Source organism: Hyla sarda, unplaced genomic scaffold, assembly GCF_029499605.1.
Source record: "Hyla sarda isolate aHylSar1 unplaced genomic scaffold, aHylSar1.hap1 scaffold_921, whole genome shotgun sequence".
Lineage (NCBI taxonomy): Eukaryota > Metazoa > Chordata > Amphibia > Anura > Hylidae > Hyla > Hyla sarda.
The window spans coordinates 74,179-100,906 of record NW_026610951.1 but is presented as its reverse complement, the minus strand read 5'-3'; the positions used below and the strand labels follow the sequence as shown (position 1 = coordinate 100,906).

General features: G+C 43.4%; 7 non-coding genes across 7 annotated transcripts; all 7 read right to left on the bottom strand.

Annotated features, from left to right (window-relative positions):
• Window positions 1-115: 115 nt before the first annotated feature.
• On the bottom strand, window positions 116-306 carry LOC130349711 (U2 spliceosomal RNA). The gene has a single exon (XR_008886985.1). It is a non-coding gene; the product is annotated as a U2 spliceosomal RNA (small nuclear RNA).
• A 2,091-nt stretch (window positions 307-2,397) lies between these two features.
• LOC130349727 (U2 spliceosomal RNA) lies at window positions 2,398-2,588 on the bottom strand. Its single transcript, XR_008886999.1, has one exon. It is a non-coding gene; the product is annotated as a U2 spliceosomal RNA (small nuclear RNA).
• A 2,074-nt stretch (window positions 2,589-4,662) lies between these two features.
• Window positions 4,663-4,853, bottom strand: LOC130349710 (U2 spliceosomal RNA). The gene has a single exon (XR_008886984.1). It is a non-coding gene; the product is annotated as a U2 spliceosomal RNA (small nuclear RNA).
• A 2,097-nt stretch (window positions 4,854-6,950) lies between these two features.
• On the bottom strand, window positions 6,951-7,147 carry LOC130349737 (U2 spliceosomal RNA). Its single transcript, XR_008887008.1, has one exon. It is a non-coding gene; the product is annotated as a U2 spliceosomal RNA (small nuclear RNA).
• A 7,189-nt stretch (window positions 7,148-14,336) lies between these two features.
• LOC130349730 (U2 spliceosomal RNA) lies at window positions 14,337-14,521 on the bottom strand. The gene has a single exon (XR_008887002.1). It is a non-coding gene; the product is annotated as a U2 spliceosomal RNA (small nuclear RNA).
• A 7,194-nt stretch (window positions 14,522-21,715) lies between these two features.
• Window positions 21,716-21,906, bottom strand: LOC130349709 (U2 spliceosomal RNA). The gene has a single exon (XR_008886983.1). It is a non-coding gene; the product is annotated as a U2 spliceosomal RNA (small nuclear RNA).
• Window positions 21,907-24,001: 2,095 nt separating this feature from the next.
• On the bottom strand, window positions 24,002-24,197 carry LOC130349739 (U2 spliceosomal RNA). The gene has a single exon (XR_008887010.1). It is a non-coding gene; the product is annotated as a U2 spliceosomal RNA (small nuclear RNA).
• Window positions 24,198-26,728: the final 2,531 nt, after the last annotated feature.

The window sequence follows — 26,728 nt, the reverse complement described above, 5'->3', positions numbered from 1 at the left end:
CACCACCTTTTGTTTTTTGGCTGCAGCAGCAGCAAGGCCCACAGGGCTGGCTAGCTGGCTAGCCAGCAAGCAGGTAGCAATGAAAGTAGGAATCTTTCTTTTTAACCCTGTAAGGGGGTGGTGCACTGTACCCGAAGATACTGCCATATCGGGTCAATGCATAGGGCGACGGAAGCAAGCTTCGAAATCGGCCCCCGTTCTCAAAAATCCATTTAATATATGGTCCCCAGATAGGGGACGTATCAGATATTAAACTGATAAGAACAGATACTACACTTGATCTTAGCCAAAAGGCCGAGAAGCGATAACCGTGAAAGGGGCGGGCCCAACAAGGTGCCCTTCATGGGCACTATCACTGCTTGCTGTCAGGGAGGGTGCCAGACAATTTTCCATGCACACTCTGGGCTGGGGGGCAGTCAACCACCAGTACACACAGCAGAACCTAAACCCATACCATTATTGCTAAGCAGCAAGACAGGGGCCCATTGCACTCCCACGGGGCCTTTTTAAATGCAATCCATAACCCGGATTTGCCAGGAACCCTTCTTACTCCTCCTACTTGCATGTGACACTGGGCTTAGGATCTGCATAGGAAACACACACACAAGCACACACCTACCTTTGTTGCCTGCAGATGCCTCCTTGGCTGTCCCCAAACGGTATCAAACCAACACCCACGGGAAGCTGTAAGCATAGAGGACATGCCTGCACCCCATTGGACTTACCTGTGTGGGTTAAACCCGGGTTATTTGACAACCTATGGCGGTGATGGTTCTGCTCAGGCAGAGCAGTGCTGATGCTCCTCATAAAGCTGTCGCTGCTGTGAAGGTTCTAGGTGACATCACAAATCCCTATGGTTACATACACAACAAAGCTGGGTTGTTGTTGTTTACACTCTGCAAGGCCTGTGGAAGTGAGTGACATCATAGCACTGTAGTTCTGAGGGTTCTAGATGGATGCAACAATCTCCTGTTGCTTCTATGAAGGCCATAATAGACGACATCACCAAACAGCTCCATAGTCACATACACAGCAAAGGAGAGATGTTGTTTACACCTAGTGATGTCAGTGGTATTGAGTGACATCACAGCACAGTGCTAAGGCTCCTGGGCCTGGACACAGCAGCGGCTGCAATATCTCAACGGAGAATACGTTTATATATATGTGTGTGTGTGCGCGTATATATATATATATATATATATATATATATATATATATATATATTTCTCCGCCGAAATCACTTTTAAACCCATTTCCACCTTTTTTTCCCTTCTCTTCCTCTTACTTTTTTTTCACGTTTTTTTACGTTTTTCTCCTTTTCGCCTCTTTTCTGGGCGTATTATTCTTCTTTTTCTTCTTTTTTTTTGTCTAATGCATACCCCATCAGTGCAGCAATGCTTATTCAATACCGCCAGCAGATGGAGACACTGGGGGATAATTTTCTAAGGATTTATACTGATTTTTCCTGTCTGAATTTGTCGCACAGAAAGTTGCAGGCCAAATATGTGTGACATTTCTGCGACTTTAGCTTCTAGAGCATTTTTACAACATTATACATAGGTGCTGAATACATAAAAAGCGACTGTTCAGCGACAGACAAGTCGCATCGGCTGAAAGTAGGCCAGAATGTCAGTCCATGTTGGAGCAGGTTTAGATACAGTCTAAAGTATAGATCTCAAAGTCTGTGCACAGAATTTAGCAAGGGCCTCGCACCTTCTGATGCATCAGGTAGGTGCACAATAGCATAGCCTAACCCTCTGTACTTTGGTCTATATTGATGCGGGACATAGACAGCCAGCTGATGACCAATCCATTAGTGCAATGGATGGCTGGAAGCATTTGTCTTTGCCTTTGCAATACCACAGAAGCAATGCATGGTCAATGTACAGCAATGACACACCTGTGTGAACAGCCAGGAGACCCCCCCCCCCCCCATGTTATGTTACATAGTTACATAGTTAGTACGGTCGAAAAAAGACATATGTCCATCAAGTTCAACCAGGGAATTAAGGGGTAGGGGTGTGGCGCGATATTGGGGAAGGGATGAGATTTTATATTTCTTCATAAGCATTAATCTTATTTTGTCAATTAGGAACATTCAGCACCCACCCGCTATCAAGGCAGCTGCCTATCATGTCATGCCCTACCTGCACAGGTGTGCTGGCTACTCAAATGATCCAATTAAGGAGGCCATTTAGTCAGCAGCAGCAGAAGTCCTGTGCCTGGACGCTCCAACAGCGGCCAGACACAAGCAGAAGCAGAAGCAGCAGAAGCAGCAGCAGCACCACCTTTTGTTTTTTGGCTGCAGCAGCAGCAAGGCCCACAGGGCTGGCTAGCTGGCTAGCCAGCAAGCAGGTAGCAATGAAAGTAGGAATCTTTCTTTTTAACCCTGTAAGGGGGTGGTGCACTGTACCCGAAGATACTGCCATATCGGGTCAATGCATAGGGCGACGGAAGCAAGCTTCGAAATCGGCCCCCGTTCTCAAAAATCCATTTAATATATGGTCCCCAGATAGGGGACGTGTCAGACATTAAACTGATAAGAACAGATACTACACTTGATCTTAGCCAAAAGGCCGAGAAGCGATAACCGTGAAAGGGGCGGGCCCAACAAGGTGCCCTTCATGGGCACTATCACTGCTTGCTGTCAGGGAGGCTGCCAGACAATTTTCCATGCACACTCTGGGCTGGGGGGCAGTCAACCACCAGTACACACAGCAGAACCTAAACCCATACCATTATTGCTAAGCAGCAAGACAGGGGCCCATTGCACTCCCACGGGGCCTTTTTAAATGCAATCCATAACCCGGATTTGCCAGGAACCCTTCTTACTCCTCCTACTTGCATGTGACACTGGGCTTAGGATCTGCATAGGAAACACACACACAAGCACACACCTACCTTTGTTGCCTGCAGATGCCTCCTTGGCTGTCCCCAAACGGTATCAAACCAACACCCACGGGAAGCTGTAAGCATAGAGGACATGCCTGCACCCCATTGGACTTACCTGTGTGGGTTAAACCCGGGTTATTTGACAACCTATGGCGGTGATGGTTCTGCTCAGGCAGAGCAGTGCTGATGCTCCTCATAAAGCTGTCGCTGCTGTGAAGGTTCTAGGTGACATCACAAATCCCTATGGTTACATACACAACAAAGCTGGGTTGTTGTTGTTTACACTCTGCAAGGCCTGTGGAAGTGAGTGACATCATAGCACTGTAGTTCTGAGGGTTCTAGATGGATGCAACAATCTCCTGTTGCTTCTATGAAGGCCATAATAGACGACATCACCAAACAGCTCCATAGTCACATACACAGCAAAGGAGAGATGTTGTTTACACCTAGTGATGTCAGTGGTATTGAGTGACATCACAGCACAGTGCTAAGGCTCCTGGGCCTGGACACAGCAGCGGCTGCAATATCTCAACGGAGAATACGTTTATATATATGTGTGTGTGTGCGCGTATATATATATATATATATATATATATATATATATATTTCTCCGCCGAAATCACTTTTAAACCCATTTCCACCTTTTTTCCCCTTCTCTTCCTCTTACTTTTTTTTCACGTTTTTTTACGTTTTTCTCCTTTTCGCCTCTTTTCTGGGCGTATTATTCTTCTTTTTCTTCTTTTTTTTCGTCTAATGCATACCCCATCAGTGCAGCAATGCTTATTCAATACCGCCAGCAGATGGAGACACTGGGGGATAATTTTCTAAGGATTTATACTGATTTTTCCTGTCTGAATTTGTCGCACAGAAAGTTGCAGGCCAAATATGTGTGACATTTCTGCGACTTTAGCTTCTAGAGCATTTTTACAACATTATACATAGGTGCTGAATACATAAAAAGCGACTGTTCAGCGACAGACAAGTCGCATCGGCTGAAAGTAGGCCAGAATGTCAGTCCATGTTGGAGCAGGTTTAGATACAGTCTAAAGTATAGATCTCAAAGTCTGTGCACAGAATTTAGCAAGGGCCTCGCACCTTCTGATGCATCAGGTAGGTGCACAATAGCATAGCCTAACCCTCTGTACTTTGGTCTATATTGATGCGGGACATAGACAGCCAGCTGATGACCAATCCATTAGTGCAATGGATGGCTGGAAGCATTTGTCTTTGCCTTTGCAATACCACAGAAGCAATGCATGGTCAATGTACAGCAATGACACACCTGTGTGAACAGCCAGGAGACCCCCCCCCCCCCCATGTTATGTTACATAGTTACATAGTTAGTACGGTCGAAAAAAGACATATGTCCATCAAGTTCAACCAGGGAATTAAGGGGTAGGGGTGTGGCGCGATATTGGGGAAGGGATGAGATTTTATATTTCTTCATAAGCATTAATCTTATTTTGTCAATTAGGAACATTCAGCACCCACCCGCTATCAAGGCAGCTGCCTATCATGTCATGCCCTACCTGCACAGGTGTGCTGGCTACTCAAATGATCCAATTAAGGAGGCCATTTAGTCAGCAGCAGCAGAAGTCCTGTGCCTGGACGCTCCAACAGCGGCCAGACACAAGCAGAAGCAGAAGCAGCAGCAGCACCACCTTTTGTTTTTTGGCTGCAGCAGCAGCAAGGCCCACAGGGCTGGCTAGCTGGCTAGCCAGCAAGCAGGTAGCAATGAAAGTAGGAATCTTTCTTTTTAACCCTGTAAGGGGGTGGTGCACTGTACCCGAAGATACTGCCATATCGGGTCAATGCATAGGGCGACGGAAGCAAGCTTCGAAATCGGCCCCCGTTCTCAAAAATCCATTTAATATATGGTCCCCAGATAGGGGACGTATCAGATATTAAACTGATAAGAACAGATACTACACTTGATCTTAGCCAAAAGGCCGAGAAGCGATAACCGTGAAAGGGGCGGGCCCAACAAGGTGCCCTTCATGGGCACTATCACTGCTTGCTGTCAGGGAGGCTGCCAGACAATTTTCCATGCACACTCTGGGCTGGGGGGCAGTCAACCACCAGTACACACAGCAGAACCTAAACCCATACCATTATTGCTAAGCAGCAAGACAGGGGCCCATTGCACTCCCACGGGGCCTTTTTAAATGCAATCCATAACCCGGATTTGCCAGGAACCCTTCTTACTCCTCCTACTTGCATGTGACACTGGGCTTAGGATCTGCATAGGAAACACACACACAAGCACACACCTACCTTTGTTGCCTGCAGATGCCTCCTTGGCTGTCCCCAAACGGTATCAAACCAACACCCACGGGAAGCTGTAAGCATAGAGGACATGCCTGCACCCCATTGGACTTACCTGTGTGGGTTAAACCCGGGTTATTTGACAACCTATGGCGGTGATGGTTCTGCTCAGGCAGAGCAGTGCTGATGCTCCTCATAAAGCTGTCGCTGCTGTGAAGGTTCTAGGTGACATCACAAATCCCTATGGTTACATACACAACAAAGCTGGGTTGTTGTTGTTTACACTCTGCAAGGCCTGTGGAAGTGAGTGACATCATAGCACTGTAGTTCTGAGGGTTCTAGATGGATGCAACAATCTCCTGTTGCTTCTATGAAGGCCATAATAGACGACATCACCAAACAGCTCCATAGTCACATACACAGCAAAGGAGAGATGTTGTTTACACCTAGTGATGTCAGTGGTATTGAGTGACATCACAGCACAGTGCTAAGGCTCCTGGGCCTGGACACAGCAGCGGCTGCAATATCTCAACGGAGAATACGTTTATATATATGTGTGTGTGTGCGCGTATATATATATATATATATATATATATATATATATATATATATATTTCTCCGCCGAAATCACTTTTAAACCCATTTCCACCTTTTTTTCCCTTCTCTTTCTCTTACTTTTTTTTCACGTTTTTTTACGTTTTTCTCCTTTTCGCCTCTTTTCTGGGCGTATTATTCTTCTTTTTCTTCTTTTTTTTCGTCTAATGCATACCCCATCAGTGCAGCAATGCTTATTCAATACCGCCAGCAGATGGAGACACTGGGGGATAATTTTCTAAGGATTTATACTGATTTTTCCTGTCTGAATTTGTCGCACAGAAAGTTGCAGGCCAAATATGTGTGACATTTCTGCGACTTTAGCTTCTAGAGCATTTTTACAACATTATACATAGGTGCTGAATACATAAAAAGCGACTGTTCAGCGACAGACAAGTCGCATCGGCTGAAAGTAGGCCAGAATGTCAGTCCATGTTGGAGCAGGTTTAGATACAGTCTAAAGTATAGATCTCAAAGTCTGTGCACAGAATTTAGCAAGGGCCTCGCACCTTCTGATGCATCAGGTAGGTGCACAATAGCATAGCCTAACCCTCTGTACTTTGGTCTATATTGATGCGGGACATAGACAGCCAGCTGATGACCAATCCATTAGTGCAATGGATGGCTGGAAGCATTTGTCTTTGCCTTTGCAATACCACAGAAGCAATGCATGGTCAATGTACAGCAATGACACACCTGTGTGAACAGCCAGGAGACCCCCCCCCCCCCCCCCATGTTATGTTACATAGTTACATAGTTAGTACGGTCGAAAAAAGACATATGTCCATCAAGTTCAACCAGGGAATTAAGGGGTAGGGGTGTGGCGCGATATTGGGGAAGGGATGAGATTTTATATTTCTTCATAAGCATTAATCTTATTTTGTCAATTAGGAACATTCAGCACCCACCCGCTATCAAGGCAGCTGCCTATCATGTCATGCCCTACCTGCACAGGTGTGCTGGCTACTCAAATGATCCAATTAAGGAGGCCATTTAGTCAGCAGCAGCAGAAGTCCTGTGCCTGGACGCTCCAACAGCGGCCAGACACAAGCATAAGCAGCAGAAGCAGCAGAAGCAGCAGCAGCACCACCTTTTGTTTTTTGGCTGCAGCAGCAGCAAGGCCCACAGGGCTGGCTAGCTGGCTAGCCAGCAAGCAGGTAGCAATGAAAGTAGGAATCTTTCTTTTTAACCCTGTAAGGGGGTGGTGCACTGTACCCGAAGATACTGCCATATCGGGTCAATGCATAGGGCGACGGAAGCAAGCTTCGAAATCGGCCCCCGTTCTCAAAAATCCATTTAATATATGGTCCCCAGATAGGGGACGTATCAGATATTAAACTGATAAGAACAGATTTTTTTTTTTTTTTTTTTTTTTTTTTCCTCAGTTACAGACTATTGTTTGGACGATCATCAGGTCACCTACCAAGACTCGTCACTTAAAACAATATCTGAAAAAACATCATACGGAAAAAACTAACTAAGGGAACCGAGTGCCAAGAAAAAGTGACCAAACAACAAAACAAAAAAAACATGTCAAAAACAATCACAGAAATTGGTCAAAAACTTACAGCTTTCTCCTTTACGTACTTCTTATAAATTTTTCCATCGTGTATGCATCCAGATTTTCTCCGCTTCTTCTTCACCAATTCTCTTTTTGTCCAGTAGAAAGATAGTAAAAATCCTTCCTAAAAACAATCTTTTCAATTCCCTCGGAGAAATAACAACATTTTTAAAAACAAGCAAATTGCGTGAGTCCCATAAAACCTCTTTAAAAACAGAAAAAAGAATCCAATTAGTACGTGTATCTTCCTTTTTACTAAGATCTTGACCAATAAAAACTTTCTCAAAAGAAAAACTGTTATATCCAGTGAGTTGGATTAAAAACTTCTTTAAAAACATAAAAAATTCTTTTGCATAAAAACAGTCCCAATAAAGGTGCACTAAGTCTTCTCTACCTCCACAACCCTCTCTTGGGCATCTGTCACTTATTCTCAAACCTCTTCCATTTAAAAAAGATCGGGTTGGGAGGCAGCCATGAAAGGACATCCAACTAACGTCTTTTTGTCTGTTTGATAGTCCAATAACTTTAAAAAACTTCCAAAGCTTCACAGACTGAGCATTAGTGCAGAATGGTACTTCATATAATCTCTCATTTTTCCTTATTTCTTGTTCTATTTTCTTTTTATCAGGTTCACCTAAAGAGCTCAAACCAAATTGATCATTGAAAGACCTGAGGAGCACATAGAAGGTAGGTATCACATGTGCTATGGGTCTCCTCAAATCCCTCTCACACCAGCCCCATTTGGAAAACAACCATCCTGCAAGGTATTTACTCATGTCTGCCGCCCTATTATTGCACTGTATCAATTTAAAAATTAAAAGAAAATAGTGCACCTTTAAAAACAGATCAATGTTTGGAAAGTTATATCCGCCCAAATTCATACTCTTCATCACTTCTTCTCTTCTCATTTTCTCCATCTTAGACCCCCAGAAGAACACAAAAAGCTTCCTTGTGACTCTCCTAGTCCATAACTTCCCTGGAGGAAGCACCATAGCCGTATACAAGAGAAGTGGTAGGATTACAGACTTAATGATAAGAACTTTCCCTTTAAGTGACAAGTTCCTTAACCTCCAGAAGGATAGCTTCTTCTCAATTTTACTGTCCAAAGTCTCATAACTTTTCTTTCCTTTGAGGTCTTTATCAAATATCACTCCTAGCACTTCAATGTCTTCTTTTTCCTTAACACCATCCACTACTATATTCTCTTGGTTCCCAAAACTGCATAATTGGCACTTCCCCCAGTTCACATTCATCCCAGCCACACAACAAAAAATCCTCACATGCAAATTTACTCTGTTGAGATCTGCTTGGGATGTACAAGTAAAAACCACATCGTCCATATAACTTAAAACCTTTAACTTACTACCATCACTACCTGGAATAAAAACACCACTCACACATTTATCTTTCTGCACATTCTTCAACAGGCCCTCTATAACGCATATAAACAGAATTGGGGAGAGTGGGCATCCCTGTCTGACTCCAGACAAGACATTAAAAGCAGGCCCCACATGCCCATTTACTAAAATCTGACTTGTCACCCCATGATAAAAACTCATAATAACAGATAATAACTTTTCTGGAATACCTAAGTGTTTTAAAGCAATGAACATAAAATCATGTGCAACCTTATCATAAGCCTTTTCGAAATCTATGGACTCAACAAACAGTGCATTCTTGTTAAAGTTACTGTAATAAATAGAGTCTCTTAAAAGCAATAAATGATCTGTTATTTTTCTTTTCGGTACTGCACAAACTTGGTATTCTCCCACAAGGTGGTCCACTACATCACTCAGTCTATTAGCCACAATCTTAGCAATTATCTTGTAGTCACAATTTAATAAAGTTATAGGTCTCCAATTTTTAAGATCTCTGCCATCACCTTTTTTATGAATTAATGTTATGACCCCTTTCTTCATAGATTCAGCTAAAACACCTGAGTTAAAAACATATTGCACCACCCGTGTAAACTCTTTACTTAAAATATTCCAGAACGCGGAATAAAACTCAGCGGGGAGACCATCACAGCCTGGTGTCTTCCCTTTGGCCATCTTATCCAGGGCCTGCTTGATCTCCCCTTCACTAACATCATCAATCAAAAAATCTACTTTTTCAACAGGAACATTATTCTCCAAAATATTACAATAATCATTCATCTCCGTCTCACTGGCTCTGCTCTTATTACTAAAGAGTGTCTCATAAAATCTGCCAATCTCCTTCACCATCTCCTCTCCAAAAACTTCCCCCGTAGGGGTAAAAACAGATTTAAAAACACCTTTAGCATTAAAACATTTTTTAAAGAAATACCGTGTACACTGCTCATTTTCTTCTAGGTGCTGCACTTTAGACTTATATACAATATTCCTTCCCTTTTCCAACAACCTTTTTTTCATCTCCCCCTTCACCTTAACAATCTCATCCTCCACCTCCACACCAACACGTTTAAACTTATAGAGAGTCTCTAACCGGGATACAAGCCTTTCATCACTCCTCCTCTTCTCTTGTGCTCTCTTTATGCAAAACATCTTAAAGAAATTAGAAAACTCTCCTTTAGCCCATTCCCACCACACTAAGACATTACTAAAATCAGGTTGTTTAGAAACACAGGATAAAAACACATGATTAAAACCAGCCATTACTTCCTCATCTTCCAATAGACTTACATTTAATTTCCAGAGCCCCCTCCCAAAATGAAGGGACTCTGTGACACTTATCTCAGCCGACACCATCTTGTGGTCTGAGAAAGTTGACATCATTTGATTGCACCGGACCACCTTAATCCCATCAGAGACCAGGATGTAATCGATCCGGGATTTACAGCGGCCACTATCTGATATGTACGTATATCTTTCATCAGTGCTAACCATCAGTCCAACATCAGTAAAATGCAAGTCTTGAATAATTTGATTTAAAACATTGGAAGTAATATCAGTTCTAACCTCAGCAGAGCTCTCACGATCATTGACGGATCTAATGCAGTTAAAATCGCCAACAATAATAGTATCTTCACGACCAGGGATAAAAAACTTAAGGGACTCTAAAAAAGACAAACGTGCTTGTTTTTCTGCTGGAGCATACACATTAAAAATTCTCATCCTCTGGCCCAAAACCTCAAAAATTAAAACCATACAACGACCAGGTACTAAAGTTTGGCAATTTAAAACTTTAATGTCCCTGTTTCGCAATAAAATCCCAACACCTTCATTTTTGTTTTCTGCACATGTGGACCAGAAGGACTGCCCACACTTCCACTCATTTGCATAAGGTGCTGACTTTATTGCACACTCCTGTAAACATATCACATCACTTCTAACATTCTCAAGAATATCAAAAATTGCAGCTCTCCAAATTTCAGACTCAATACTTCTTACATTAATAGTTGTTACAACCAAAGTCATAATAACTAGGAAAAGAAAACCAAATGCTTTAAAATCCATCTTAACTTAGAAATTAACATTTTGGCCTTCAACTTTCCTATGTAAACTTGCAAAACAATCAGGCGACCCTATGTTAGAGTCCCTGTCTATTTCATTATCACTACCAAGAACAAGGGCTTCCTGATCCTCAGACCAGCTCCCTGTCTTACACCTTTTATTCACAACCTGCACATCCTCATCTTCCTCCTCCTCTTCTTCCTTACTGCGAGAAACTCTCTGACCAGGTGTTAGAGATCTCTGAGATGACCCAACAACTTCCATTCCCTCCTCCTCCCCCACAATTGGGTTTGGACATTCAATATCATCCATAGCCTCTTCACTAGAAAGAACATCACCATACACTGTCTCAATTTTCTCCACCACTTTCACTTTTTTTGCTTTTTTCTTTTTCACCAAGGTAAATTCACCTCCCACACCTGTCTCCTCACCAGTCACAGCAGTGGAAACACCCTCCTCCCCTGACCTCTCCTGAGTGCTAATGTGCTCCACTATCACAGAACTTTCCTCAGCCACCTGTGCCACATTAACACTCACACTCACACTCTCACCAACTCCAGGAACAAACCTCCCTCCCCCTTTTTCTCTTTGTTCTCCTCTATTCCCAGCTGCATCAGCATAACTTCTCTTCTTTTTATACCACATATCACAGCCTCTTGCCAAATGTTCCTCACTTCCACAGATATCACATGTCTTCTTCTCTGTACAAATACTTGCTTCATGACCAGTTTTCCCACAATTTCTGCAACATTCTCCTTTCTCAGGGCAATAATCCTGCACATGGCCATAGGCATGGCACTTTCTACAATATTGCAACTGGCCTTCATAAAAGCAGAAACCTCTCTCTCCTCCGATAGAAAACACCTGTGGTATGCTCTTCCTTCCATCTTGCATTCCTTCATCTTTTTTAAATTTTACAATAAACTTTCTCTTACAATTAAAGTACCCAAACTTGTTCTTAAGTCTTCCTATAAATTTCACTTCCTCGCAATACCGGAACAAAAAGTTTGTAACCATTTCATCAGAAACCTTAGGATTATACATGTGGACAATTACTACCTTTGTTGTATTCATAAATAACGGTTCCACTTTAATCTTCTTCATTATAGCAGGCTCACTTTTCCTCTTCATTTCTTCAAGATCCATATAGACTCTCTGGCAAATCTCAGAACCACAAAAAGTAATATCATAAATTCCTTGCCTAGGAAAATCCTGTATAGCCAATACATTCCATACCTGTAGGTAATCAAGCTTGCGAAGAATCTCCACAACGATTTGGTCAAGTCCGATCGTCCCCCGGTGCTCGCCAGGAACGTAGATCCGCACCGTGTCCTCAAGTCCACGCGCCTTCTCGCTCATTTTTGCAGGTAAAACCCACGATCGCAGCTCAGCAACAATCCAGGGCCCCCCGTAAAGAGGGCCCCGATCACCACTCCTTTCAACCCAAACCACGCACAGAAATCCACACGTGATCTTAGCCAAAAGGCCGAGAAGCGATAACCGTGAAAGGGGCGGGCCCAACAAGGTGCCCTTCATGGGCACTATCACTGCTTGCTGTCAGGGAGGCTGCCAGACAATTTTCCATGCACACTCTGGGCTGGGGGGCAGTCAACCACCAGTACACACAGCATAACCTAAACCCATACCATTATTGCTAAGCAGCAAGACAGGGGCCCATTGCACTCCCACGGGGCCTTTTTAAATGCAATCCATAACCCGGATTTGCCAGGAACCCTTCTTACTCCTCCTACTTGCATGTGACACTGGGCTTAGGATCTGCATAGGAAACACACACACAAGCACACACCTACCTTTGTTGCCTGCAGATGCCTCCTTGGCTGTCCCCAAACGGTATCAAACCAACACCCACGGGAAGCTGTAAGCATAGAGGACATGCCTGCACCCCATTGGACTTACCTGTGTGGGTTAAACCCGGGTTATTTGACAACCTATGGCGGTGATGGTTCTGCTCAGGCAGAGCAGTGCTGATGCTCCTCATAAAGCTGTCGCTGCTGTGAAGGTTCTAGGTGACATCACAAATCCCTATGGTTACATACACAACAAAGCTGGGTTGTTGTTGTTTACACTCTGCAAGGCCTGTGGAAGTGAGTGACATCATAGCACTGTAGTTCTGAGGGTTCTAGATGGATGCAACAATCTCCTGTTGCTTCTATGAAGGCCATAATAGACGACATCACCAAACAGCTCCATAGTCACATACACAGCAAAGGAGAGATGTTGTTTACACCTAGTGATGTCAGTGGTATTGAGTGACATCACAGCACAGTGCTAAGGCTCCTGGGCCTGGACATAGCAGCGGCTGCAATATCTCAACGGAGAATACGTTTATATATATGTGTGTGTGTGCGCGTATATATATATATATATATATATATATATATATATATATATATATATTTCTCCGCCGAAATCACTTTTAAACCCATTTCCACCTTTTTTTCCCTTCTCTTCCTCTTACTTTTTTCTCACGTTTTTTTACGTTTTTCTCCTTTTCGCCTCTTTTCTGGGCGTATTATTCTTCTTTTTCTTCTTTTTTTTCGTCTAATGCATACCCCATCAGTGCAGCAATGCTTATTCAATACCGCCAGCAGATGGAGACACTGGGGGATAATTTTCTAAGGATTTATACTGATTTTTCCTGTCTGAATTTGTCGCACAGAAAGTTGCAGGCCAAATATGTGTGACATTTCTGCGACTTTAGCTTCTAGAGCATTTTTACAACATTATACATAGGTGCTGAATACATAAAAAGCGACTGTTCAGCGACAGACAAGTCGCATCGGCTGAAAGTAGGCCAGAATGTCAGTCCATGTTGGAGCAGGTTTAGATACAGTCTAAAGTATAGATCTCAAAGTCTGTGCACAGAATTTAGCAAGGGCCTCGCACCTTCTGATGCATCAGGTAGGTGCACAATAGCATAGCCTAACCCTCTGTACTTTGGTCTATATTGATGCGGGACATAGACAGCCAGCTGATGACCAATCCATTAGTGCAATGGATGGCTGGAAGCATTTGTCTTTGCCTTTGCAATACCACAGAAGCAATGCATGGTCAATGTACAGCAATGACACACCTGTGTGAACAGCCAGGAGACCCCCCCCCCCCCATGTTATGTTACATAGTTACATAGTTAGTACGGTCGAAAAAAGACATATGTCCATCAAGTTCAACCAGGGAATTAAGGGGTAGGGGTGTGGCGCGATATTGGGGAAGGGATGAGATTTTATATTTCTTCATAAGCATTAATCTTATTTTGTCAATTAGGAACATTCAGCACCCACCCGCTATCAAGGCAGCTGCCTATCATGTCATGCCCTACCTGCACAGGTGTGCTGGCTACTCAAATGATCCAATTAAGGAGGCCATTTAGTCAGCAGCAGCAGAAGTCCTGTGCCTGGACGCTCCAACAGCGGCCAGACACAAGCAGAAGCAGAAGCAGCAGAAGCAGCAGCAGCACCACCTTTTGTTTTTTGGCTGCAGCAGCAGCAAGGCCCACAGGGCTGGCTAGCTGGCTAGCCAGCAAGCAGGTAGCAATGAAAGTAGGAATCTTTCTTTTTAACCCTGTAAGGGGGTGGTGCACTGTACCCGAAGATACTGCCATATCGGGTCAATGCATAGGGCGACGGAAGCAAGCTTCGAAATCGGCCCCCGTTCTCAAAAATCCATTTAATATATGGTCCCCAGATAGGGGACGTATCAGATATTAAACTGATAAGAACAGATTTTTTTTTTTTTTTTTTTATTGAAAAGGAAATATACAATACATAACCAAGTAAATCATTCACAAAATTACATATTCATCTGAAAACACATGAATAACACATATTTGACATATACAATATATACAGGAAGCATGTCTTTACATGTACATATAACAAAAAGCTTTCCCTTCATGACTTTCCCTCAGAAAAAATAAATTGCAGCGGATTCTGTCCCTCCAACTGTCCCTTCATATCAAGATATAATCTGTAAGAAAAGAAAAAGAAAGACAAATAAGAATACAATCATAACCAGTACTTCCATTTTTTGTGTTTCCAGATCCCCTCTGCATCATCAGAACCATAGTTTTTCCTATCACATAATACGTAAAGGTAAATTTTACCACGGATCATGCCCAGACATTCCTTCACACTTACTTCAGTTTGATTGAAAATCCTAATATTCCTTACATCCCACAGAACCTCTTTTACACAATTTACTATGAACCATAACACTCTTGCCTTCTCTTTCTCCACTGCACACAAACCAAACATCATCATATTAAAGGATAAGATTTCAATTCCAGTAAGATTTTTAATTAGACCAGACATTCTTCTCCACACAGACTTCGCATAACCACACTCCCAAAACACATGTACATAATTTTCACATCCACCGCAACCATCCCTGGGACACACTTCACTGTCTACCAATCTCCTTCTCCTCTGAAATTCCCTTGTTGGCAGACACCCATGAGCTAACATCCAAGACAAGTCCTTTTGTTTATTTGTCAGTTCCTTGTGACTGACATTTTTCCACACTACCTTACAATCCTTCTCAGACAGACCTCCCACACATTCCACTGTTTCTCTCTGCTCCAACACTTTCATCACCTTCTTACTATCATTCCATTCAGTCACACATTCCAGATTATTTTTCCTGACACACCGCCCTATTCTCTGATAGAACCAAGGAACCTCAAAACTTACAGGTACCCTTAAGTCCCTTTCCATTAGCTTATATTTCAACAACACATTACCAGCCAAATACCTTACCATGCACCCAAACACACATTCCTTCTTACTTACAGCGAGACAAAAACTGACATACTTCACAGCCAGGAACACTTCCACATTCATCATTCCTTTACCACCATGCATTCTGCTTTTCACCACCTTCCCACGACTCAATTTCTCCATCCTTGAATTCCATAAGAAAACAAAGATCTGCCTGATAATTCTTGCCAGACACCTATCCGGTGGAGGAAACACATAATTAACATAAAGCAAAATAGGAATTATAACAGCTTTAATAACCAGAATCCTTCCCTCAATCGATAAAGTCCTTAAAGACCAGAAGTTTATTTTATTCCCCACCCTCCCCAAAACCCTCTCCCAACTTTCTTTCCCATACAAATCATTATCAAACACCACCCCAAGCACTTCCACACCCCCCTCTCTCACAGGCCACTCGCACAACCCACTCTCTCCCCACCCCTCAAAAAATTTACAACCACTCTTCCCAACATTAAGCTTAAACCCACTCATTAAACAGAAACACTCAATCAATAACTTAGCACGCCTTACCCCTGCCATTGACTTACATACAACAGTAACATCATCCATGTAACCAATCACTCGCATATCCTTCCCATGACTACCAGGTATTTCTATACCCCGCATCACCTTATCTCTCCTAATCATCCCCAACAAAGGCTCAATCATACAAATAAAAAGAATTGGCGACAGGGGACACCCCTGCCGCACTCCAGATTTTATACTCACCTCCCTACTCAGAAAACCATTGACCTGAATCTTACTATAAATGTCCCTATACAAACATTCAATCCACTTCACCATTCTGTCCGGCACATTCATCCTCCTCAAAACCCTAAACAATAAATCATGCACCACCCTATCATACGCTTTTTCAAAATCCACCGTAACAACAGCCACACCTTGCTTCCTAGTTTTACAGTCCCACAATACATCCCTCAGACCTAACAGACATTCAGAAATCCTACGATCAGGCACTGCACACATTTGCTCCTCACCTACCATACAATCAATCACATCCTTTAACCTATTCGCAATAACTTTAGCAATAATTTTGTAATCACAATTCAAGAGCGCTATAGGCCTCCAATTTTTAAGATCCCTCTTATCCCCTTTTTTAAACAATAACACAGTCACACTCTCACTCATACTTTTAGATAACTTCCCTCTCCTAAGTACTTCCTTACACACCTCCCATACATAATCCCCTAACATATCCCAAAACACAAGATAAAATTCCACAGGCAAACCATCACTCCCTGCCACCTTTCCTTTCTTCATCCCATTCACAGCATCCTCCACCTCACTCTTCCTCACATCCTCTTCCATAAAGAACCCATCAATTTCATCCAAACGCTTATCCACATATCCCAAACATTCCTCCTCTAGAGTCACGTCCCGCTCCTTCTCCGTGAATAAATCAGAATAAAACTTCCACACTTCCTCTAACACCTCATCCTTACCAAAGACCTCTACCCCATCATTCTTAAAAACACTCATCATCTCAGTTTTTTTACTGAATGCCTTTTTAAAGAAAAATTTGCTACATTTCTCATCCTTCTCTTTCACTTCAACCCTAGCCTGTGCAATAATCTTCCTTCCATTCCTCTCCAGACACTCATTCACACTTCCACGAGCTTCCTCAATCTCCTTCTCAACACTCATCCCCAAACGCCTCAATTCATACAAATACTCTAACCTTCTTTGCCATCTCTCATACTCTTCTCTATCTTTCCTCCCTTTCTCACACCCTTTTTTAATAAAAAACCTTTTAGTCTCTAACTTCACCCACTCCCACCACTCAACCACACTATAAAATGCATCCTTCCTCAACACCCATCCATCAAAACGCTCCCTATATTCTTGTAATACACATTCATTATCCAATAAAGACACATTCAACTTCCAAACACCCTTTCCATACTCACTTAGACCACCACCTTTTACCACACACTCAATCCAGGCATGATCCGTGAACGGTAACCTCCTCCGTCTGAAATTAGAAACAGACATTAGTTTTGAGACAAAAATGAAATCAATACGCGAACTTGTATTGTTAGAAAAATATGTATAACCGATAGTACCATCATTATGGGCAACAAAGGAATCCTTTAACCCAAATAAATTTACAATCTCTTTAAGCTGCTTACTAGTACTGTCTAAACCAGACCCACCACCCACCGTAGTACTACTCCTATCCCCCTCTGTTATTATACAATTGAAATCCCCTATAAGGAACACATCATCCCTCCCACTCAAAAAGAAATATAATTTCTCAAACACCTCCCCTCTTTCCTTCCTCCCAGTTGGAGCATAAACATTAATTACTTTATATGTGAAACCCCTGAAAATAAAATGCACTAATAATACCCTACCCGGAACAATATGGACAACTTTTTTAACAACAAACTCATTACTTTTGAACAAAATCCCCACCCCCGAATTACGTTCCATTGAACCAGACCATACCGATTGCCCATAAGGCCAGGAGATATTTGGCTCCCCATCCAAGCAGCACTCCTGGAGACCTAAAACATCAAAAGAATATCCAGAAAGTAAATCAAAAATGGCGGATCTCCTTTCTAAAGATCTAATACTGCGGACATTTAGAGAACCAATTGTTAAACTCATTCAAACATTTGAAGGAAAAAAAGGAAATACAAAATCAAGCATTATCAAAAGGAGGCCTAGCCTTTCCCCGACCTCTACCCTTATTTTTTGCCTCCCCTTCCTTAAACTTAAGAGTCTTTGTCAATTTTTTGACTGAACATTCCTCCAAATAACCTGTGCCCAGGGAGGATAAAGAGGAGTCAGAATCAATCTGACATGACGACCCTCCACCTGCCTCCTCCCTTCCCGGGCTAGGAAAGTCCTCAATCCTTTGACTCTGAGGAGTCGGACAGTCATCCTCCGATTCTTCCACCGGCATCTTTCTCTTCAAGGATTCTTTGTCCACAGTCATCTCCTCTGGGGGATCAGAGGCCTCCGAAACAGATGCCCCCGAAACAGACTCCGCCTTCTCCCCCTCTGCCACCAAAGCATCCGGAACAGACCTAGAAATGGAAGGAAAAACAGGGGCAGACTCTGCTTCACTGGTCAGCACGCTAACCTCTGCATCGCCTGCCCTGGCAGCATTGGAGTCCTCAGGAACTGTCCCACCTCGAAGAGCCATTGCATATGATCGGGGTGCCCCGGACTGGTAAGTGGGGCAACTCCTAGCCAGGTGATCCGAAGAACCACAGAAATGACACTTGCGTTTCTCGGGACAGTCTGCAGTGCGGTGATCAGGCTTGTGGCAGTTCCTGCAAACTTGCCCGGTTGTACAGTTCTCTCTGGTATGACCAAAGCAAAAACAGTCCCGGCAAAAACTTGGCATCCCCGGGTAGTGCAGAAACCCCCTGTTGTTCCCTATCGCAAAGTTCTGCGGGGGGTGACAAAAACCTTCAGCACCACCCTCGGGGGCAGGCCTAAACTCCACCCAAAAACGTCTCATGCCTGTGAAAGTCCCCAGGATGTTATTTTTCCTCTCCGCACCAGAAACAGACACACAATACCTTCTTAGAAAGGTCTGGATCTCCTCATCCCGCACAAAAGGGTTGTACATATGCACTACCACTGGAACTTTCTTAGGCCGAGCCTCGCAGGAAATGAATCGGATCCCTTGTAGGTCAGGGTGAGAAGCATTCTCCTTACTCCGGTAGAGACAGGTACGGAGATCATCCAGGTTGTAGAAGGTCACGTCAAAGAATCCTTGGCTGGGAAAGACCTGGACACAGAAGATGGAAGCATGCGGCATCCTCAGCACTCCCTCCACGACCTTCTGCTGGACATGCAAAATCCCGTAGGCACTCCTCTTTTCCTCCTCGATAAACAGCCGTACTGTATTAGGAGCGTTCGGCGCATTAGCCATCCTCTCCGGCAGACCCGTCCTCCGATGATCACCTTCCCGTTATCCTGGGACTAAGCCCTCTCCCCAATAGCAGCAGGTGGGTGAAGCCCAGGCAATAAACCTGGGCGATCCCACAAGGCCGAGGAGAGGGGTACCCGAATACCTTAGGGCAAGACACTTGATCTTAGCCAAAAGGCCGAGAAGCGATAACCGTGAAAGGGGCGGGCCCAACAAGGTGCCCTTCATGGGCACTATCACTGCTTGCTGTCAGGGAGGCTGCCAGACAATTTTCCATGCACACTCTGGGCTGGGGGGCAGTCAACCACCAGTACACACAGCAGAACCTAAACCCATACCATTATTGCTAAGCAGCAAGACAGGGGCCCATTGCACTCCCACGGGGCCTTTTTAAATGCAATCCATAACCCGGATTTGCCAGGAACCCTTCTTACTCCTCCTACTTGCATGTGACACTGGGCTTAGGATCTGCATAGGAAACACACACACAAGCACACACCTACCTTTGTTGCCTGCAGATGCCTCCTTGGCTGTCCCCAAACGGTATCAAACCAACACCCACGGGAAGCTGTAAGCATAGAGGACATGCCTGCACCCCATTGGACTTACCTGTGTGGGTTAAACCCGGGTTATTTGACAACCTATGGCGGTGATGGTTCTGCTCAGGCAGAGCAGTGCTGATGCTCCTCATAAAGCTGTCGCTGCTGTGAAGGTTCTAGGTGACATCACAAATCCCTATGGTTACATACACAACAAAGCTGGGTTGTTGTTGTTTACACTCTGCAAGGCCTGTGGAAGTGAGTGACATCATAGCACTGTAGTTCTGAGGGTTCTAGATGGATGCAACAATCTCCTGTTGCTTCTATGAAGGCCATAATAGACGACATCACCAAACAGCTCCATAGTCACATACACAGCAAAGGAGAGATGTTGTTTACACCTAGTGATGTCAGTGGTATTGAGTGACATCACAGCACAGTGCTAAGGCTCCTGGGCCTGGACACAGCAGCGGCTGCAATATCTCAACGGAGAATACGTTTATATATATGTGTGTGTGTGCGCGTATATATATATATATATATATATATATATATATATATATATATATTTCTCCGCCGAAATCACTTTTAAACCCATTTCCACCTTTTTTTCCCTTCTCTTCCTCTTACTTTTTTTTCACGTTTTTTTACGTTTTTCTCCTTTTCGCCTCTTTTCTGGGCGTATTATTCTTCTTTTTCTTCTTTTTTTTCGTCTAATGCATACCCCATCAGTGCAGCAATGCTTATTCAATACCGCCAGCAGATGGAGACACTGGGGGATAATTTTCTAAGGATTTATACTGATTTTTCCTGTCTGAATTTGTCGCACAGAAAGTTGCAGGCCAAATATGTGTGACATTTCTGCGACTTTAGCTTCTAGAGCATTTTTACAACATTATACATAGGTGCTGAATACATAAAAAGCGACTGTTCAGCGACAGACAAGTCGCATCGGCTGAAAGTAGGCCAGAATGTCAGTCCATGTTGGAGCAGGTTTAGATACAGTCTAAAGTATAGATCTCAAAGTCTGTGCACAGAATTTAGCAAGGGCCTTGCACCTTCTGATGCATCAGGTAGGTGCACAATAGCATAGCCTAACCCTCTGTACTTTGGTCTATATTGATGCGGGACATAGACAGCCAGCTGATGACCAATCCATTAGTGCAATGGATGGCTGGAAGCATTTGTCTTTGCCTTTGCAATACCACAGAAGCAATGCATGGTCAATGTACAGCAATGACACACCTGTGTGAACAGCCAGGAGACCCCCCCCCCCCCCCCCATGTTATGTTACATAGTTACATAGTTAGTACGGTCGAAAAAAGACATATGTCCATCAAGTTCAAGCAGGGAATTAAGGGGTAGGGGTGTGGCGCGATATTGGGGAAGGGATGAGATTTTATATTTCTTCATAAGCATTAATCTTATTTTGCAAATTAGGAACATTCAGCACCCACCCGCTATCAAGGCAGCTGCCTATCATGTCATGCCCTACCTGCACAGGTGTGCTGGCTACTCAAATGATCCAATTAAGGAGGCCATTTAGTCAGCAGCAGCAGAAGTCCTGTGCCTGGACGCTCCAACAGCGGCCAGACACAAGCAGAAGCAGCAGAAGCAGCAGAAGCAGCAGCAGCACCACCTTTTGTTTTTTGGCTGCAGCAGCAGCAAGGCCCACAGGGCTGGCTAGCTGGCTAGCCAGCAAGCAGGTAGCAATGAAAGTAGGAATCTTTCTTTTTAACCCTGTAAGGGGGTGGTGCACTGTACCCGAAGATACTGCCATATCGGGTCAATGCATAGGGCGACGGAAGCAAGCTTCGAAATCGGCCCCCGTTCTCAAAAATCCATTTAATATATGGTCCCCAGATAGGGGACGTATCAGATATTAAACTGATAAGAACAGATACTACACTTGATCTTAGCCAAAAGGCCGAGAAGCGATAACCGTGAAAGGGGCGGGCCCAACAAGGTGCCCTTCATGGGCACTATCACTGCTTGCTGTCAGGGAGGCTGCCAGACAATTTTCCATGCACACTCTGGGCTGGGGGGCAGTCAACCACCAGTACACACAGCAGAACCTAAACCCATACCATTATTGCTAAGCAGCAAGACAGGGGCCCATTGCACTCCCACGGGGCCTTTTTAAATGCAATCCATAACCCGGATTTGCCAGGAACCCTTCTTACTCCTCCTACTTGCATGTGACACTGGGCTTAGGATCTGCATAGGAAACACACACACAAGCACACACCTACCTTTGTTGCCTGCAGATGCCTCCTTGGCTGTCCCCAAACGGTATCAAACCAACACCCACGGGAAGCTGTAAGCATAGAGGACATGCCTGCACCCCATTGGACTTACCTGTGTGGGTTAAACCCGGGTTATTTGACAACCTATGGCGGTGATGGTTCTGCTCAGGCAGAGCAGTGCTGATGCTCCTCATAAAGCTGTCGCTGCTGTGAAGGTTCTAGGTGACATCACAAATCCCTATGGTTACATACACAACAAAGCTGGGTTGTTGTTGTTTACACTCTGCAAGGCCTGTGGAAGTGAGTGACATCATAGCACTGTAGTTCTGAGGGTTCTAGATGGATGCAACAATCTCCTGTTGCTTCTATGAAGGCCATAATAGACGACATCACCAAACAGCTCCATAGTCACATACACAGCAAAGGAGAGATGTTGTTTACACCTAGTGATGTCAGTGGTATTGAGTGACATCACAGCACAGTGCTAAGGCTCCTGGGCCTGGACACAGCAGCGGCTGCAATATCTCAACGGAGAATACGTTTATATATATGTGTGTGTGTGCGCGTATATATATATATATATATATATATATATATATATATATATATATATATTTCTCCGCCGAAATCACTTTTAAACCCATTTCCACCTTTTTTTCCCTTCTCTTCCTCTTACTTTTTTTTCACGTTTTTTTACGTTTTTCTCCTTTTCGCCTCTTTTCTGGGCGTATTATTCTTCTTTTTCTTCTTTTTTTTCGTCTAATGCATACCCCATCAGTGCAGCAATGCTTATTCAATACCGCCAGCAGATGGAGACACTGGGGGATAATTTTCTAAGGATTTATACTGATTTTTCCTGTCTGAATTTGTCGCACAGAAAGTTGCAGGCCAAATATGTGTGACATTTCTGCGACTTTAGCTTCTAGAGCATTTTTACAACATTATACATAGGTGCTGAATACATAAAAAGCGACTGTTCAGCGACAGACAAGTCGCATCGGCTGAAAGTAGGCCAGAATGTCAGTCCATGTTGGAGCAGGTTTAGATACAGTCTAAAGTATAGATCTCAAAGTCTGTGCACAGAATTTAGCAAGGGCCTCGCACCTTCTGATGCATCAGGTAGGTGCACAATAGCATAGCCTAACCCTCTGTACTTTGGTCTATATTGATGCGGGACATAGACAGCCAGCTGATGACCAATCCATTAGTGCAATGGATGGCTGGAAGCATTTGTCTTTGCCTTTGCAATACCACAGAAGCAATGCATGGTCAATGTACAGCAATGACACACCTGTGTGAACAGCCAGGAGACCCCCCCCCCCCCCATGTTATGTTACATAGTTACATAGTTAGTACGGTCGAAAAAAGACATATGTCCATCAAGTTCAACCAGGGAATTAAGGGGTAGGGGTGTGGCGCGATATTGGGGAAGGGATGAGATTTTATATTTCTTCATAAGCATTAATCTTATTTTGTCAATTAGGAACATTCAGCACCCACCCGCTATCAAGGCAGCTGCCTATCATGTCATGCCCTACCTGCACAGGTGTGCTGGCTACTCAAATGATCCAATTAAGGAGGCCATTTAGTCAGCAGCAGCAGAAGTCCTGTGCCTGGACGCTCCAACAGCGGCCAGACACAAGCAGAAGCAGAAGCAGCAGAAGCAGCAGCAGCACCACCTTTTGTTTTTTGGCTGCAGCAGCAGCAAGGCCCACAGGGCTGGCTAGCTGGCTAGCCAGCAAGCAGGTAGCAATGAAAGTAGGAATCTTTCTTTTTAACCCTGTAAGGGGGTGGTGCACTGTACCCGAAGATACTGCCATATCGGGTCAATGCATAGGGCGACGGAAGCAAGCTTCGAAATCGGCCCCCGTTCTCAAAAATCCATTTAATATATGGTCCCCAGATAGGGGACGTATGAGATATTAAACTGATAAGAACAGATTTTTTTATTTTTTTATTTTTTTATTTTTTTTTTATAAACCTTCAGGTTTAGACTAAACACCACTTAGATAACGCGTCATTTTTGACTCATGGTGAAGTCTAACTCATCATTAGGTCATTCTTTATTTGTTCAAAGCAAATTCAAAACAAATTCAAATACCATCACCATTACACCCTTACAACATGTCTCCACTTCAAAAATTTCCATATCCCCTCTGCATCTATTTCACCTAATTTCTTTTTATCACGTAAATAAACGGTGTACAACCTATCCAGAATCATTCTTAAACTTCCTTCCACAGTCACATCTTTTCTCTTAAACACATATAAATTTCTAACATCCCACAAGACTTCCTTCACAATCGCCAATAACACAAACAACACCCTTTCATTCTTTCTTCCAATCATACTAAGACCAAACATCACAACCTCATATGACAACCTATTTATCCCAGTCAACTCCTTACACAACGGACCTATCCCTCTCCATACATTCTGAGCCATGTCACAATTCCAAATCACATGCATCACACTTTCAACCCCACTACAATCTTCCCTCGGACATATTTCACTCCTTCCAATACCTCTATTCCTTTGGAACTCTCTTACTGGTAAGGCTCCATGCAAACACTGCCATCCTATCTCTCTCTGTCTATTTGATATTCCATCTGTCATTAAACTCTTCCACACCTTAGACACATCCTGGCCTCTTACCATATTAATCGGACACTCCACCTCACTTGCGGCGACATACCCAAACACATTCTTCTTACTTTCAAACAACTCCTTTCTCACACCAATCAACCTATAACTCTCCAAAAACTTTTCCACATACAAATACCAACTCGGGCACACAAACGCATAAGGCACTCTCAAATCTCTCTCCAGCCAACCTAATTTGCATAACACACGCCCACCTAAATATCTCAACATACATGCAAAATTCTTTTCTCCTCTCATCATCCTTCTAACCGCAAACACCACATTCACCCCCAAATACACATCTAGATTTGGAAATCCCATTCCACCCTTACTACCATCCTTCATCACAACTTCTCTCCTCACTCTTTCCACTTTTGTACCCCAAAAAAACACAAACAAAATTCTTTTTAACTTCCTTAAAACCATATAACTTGGCGGAAACACTATTGCCACATACAATAAAATAGGCAATATTACACTTTTCACAACCAGCACTTTCCCAACCATAGACAAATCTCTCAACCTCCAAAGACTCAATTTTTTGGACACTCTCTTCTCCACATCATCCCAACTTTCTCTCCCATCCAATCTTTCATCCATTTTAACACCTAAAACCTGAATACCACCTTCAATATTCTTCATACCCACATCCTCACTTCCTTGCATACTACCAAAACATTTATACTCACTTTTGTCCCAATTCACCTTAAACCCAGACGCTCCACAAAACAATCCAACTAGTAACTTTGCCCTTCTCATAACAGCCACAGACTCTCCCAAAATACACACATCATCCATGTAGGCCAAAACTTTGACTTCTCTCCCACCACTCCCTGGAATTTTTAACCCTCTAACACACTTATCCCGCCGCAACATCTCTAATAATGGCTCCATAGCACATATAAAAGCCATAGGGGACAACGGACAACCCTGCCTTACACCAGAACATACTTTCACCTTCTCAGACATCCAACCATTTATCAAAACCTTACTATATACTCCATCATACAGCATCCTTACAACATTTACAAAATCACCCGGGAATCCCATTCTCACTAATACTCTAAACAAAAACCTATGTGACAGACGATCAAACGCCTTTTCAAAATCTATCGACATCACTCTAACCTCCTGTTTCCTACTCATACTATCCCATAACAAATCTCTCAACAAACACAAATTTTCATTTATTCTTCTACCAGGCACTCCACACACTTGTTCTTCTCCAATCACCTGCTCAACCACATCTCTCATCCTATTTGTAATTATTTTAGCAAACACCTTATAATCTACATTCAACAAAGTTATCGGCCTCCAATTCCTCACATCATTCACATCACCTTTCTTATAAATCAACACAACCACTCCACTCTTCATACTTTCCACCATTCTCTCATTCCTCCACATATACCTATACACTTCCACCAAATCTTCCTTCACAACATCCCAAATCCAAGCATAAAATTCAACAGGCAACCCATCCTCTCCAGGCGTTTTATTTCTTGACATACTATCCACAGTCCTCTTCACTTCCTCCTCTCCAATCTCTCTCATCAGAGTCCCATATTCACTACCATCCACCCTCTTATCAAGCACTCTCAACACTTCATCCTGCAAGTCCTCTTCACAATCTTTTACCGCATACAACTCTTCATAAAAATTTTTAACCACTCCCAACACAGCTTTACCTTTAACCAGACAGCCATCATCATCATACACTCTTACCATATCCTCTCTCTTCCCAATAACTTTTTTAAAGAAATATCTCGAACATTTCTCATCTTTCTCTAACTTATCAAGTTTTGCTTGATACATCAACTCTTTACCTTTCTCATTCAACCAATTTTTTAGATCACTCTTCACAACCTCAAT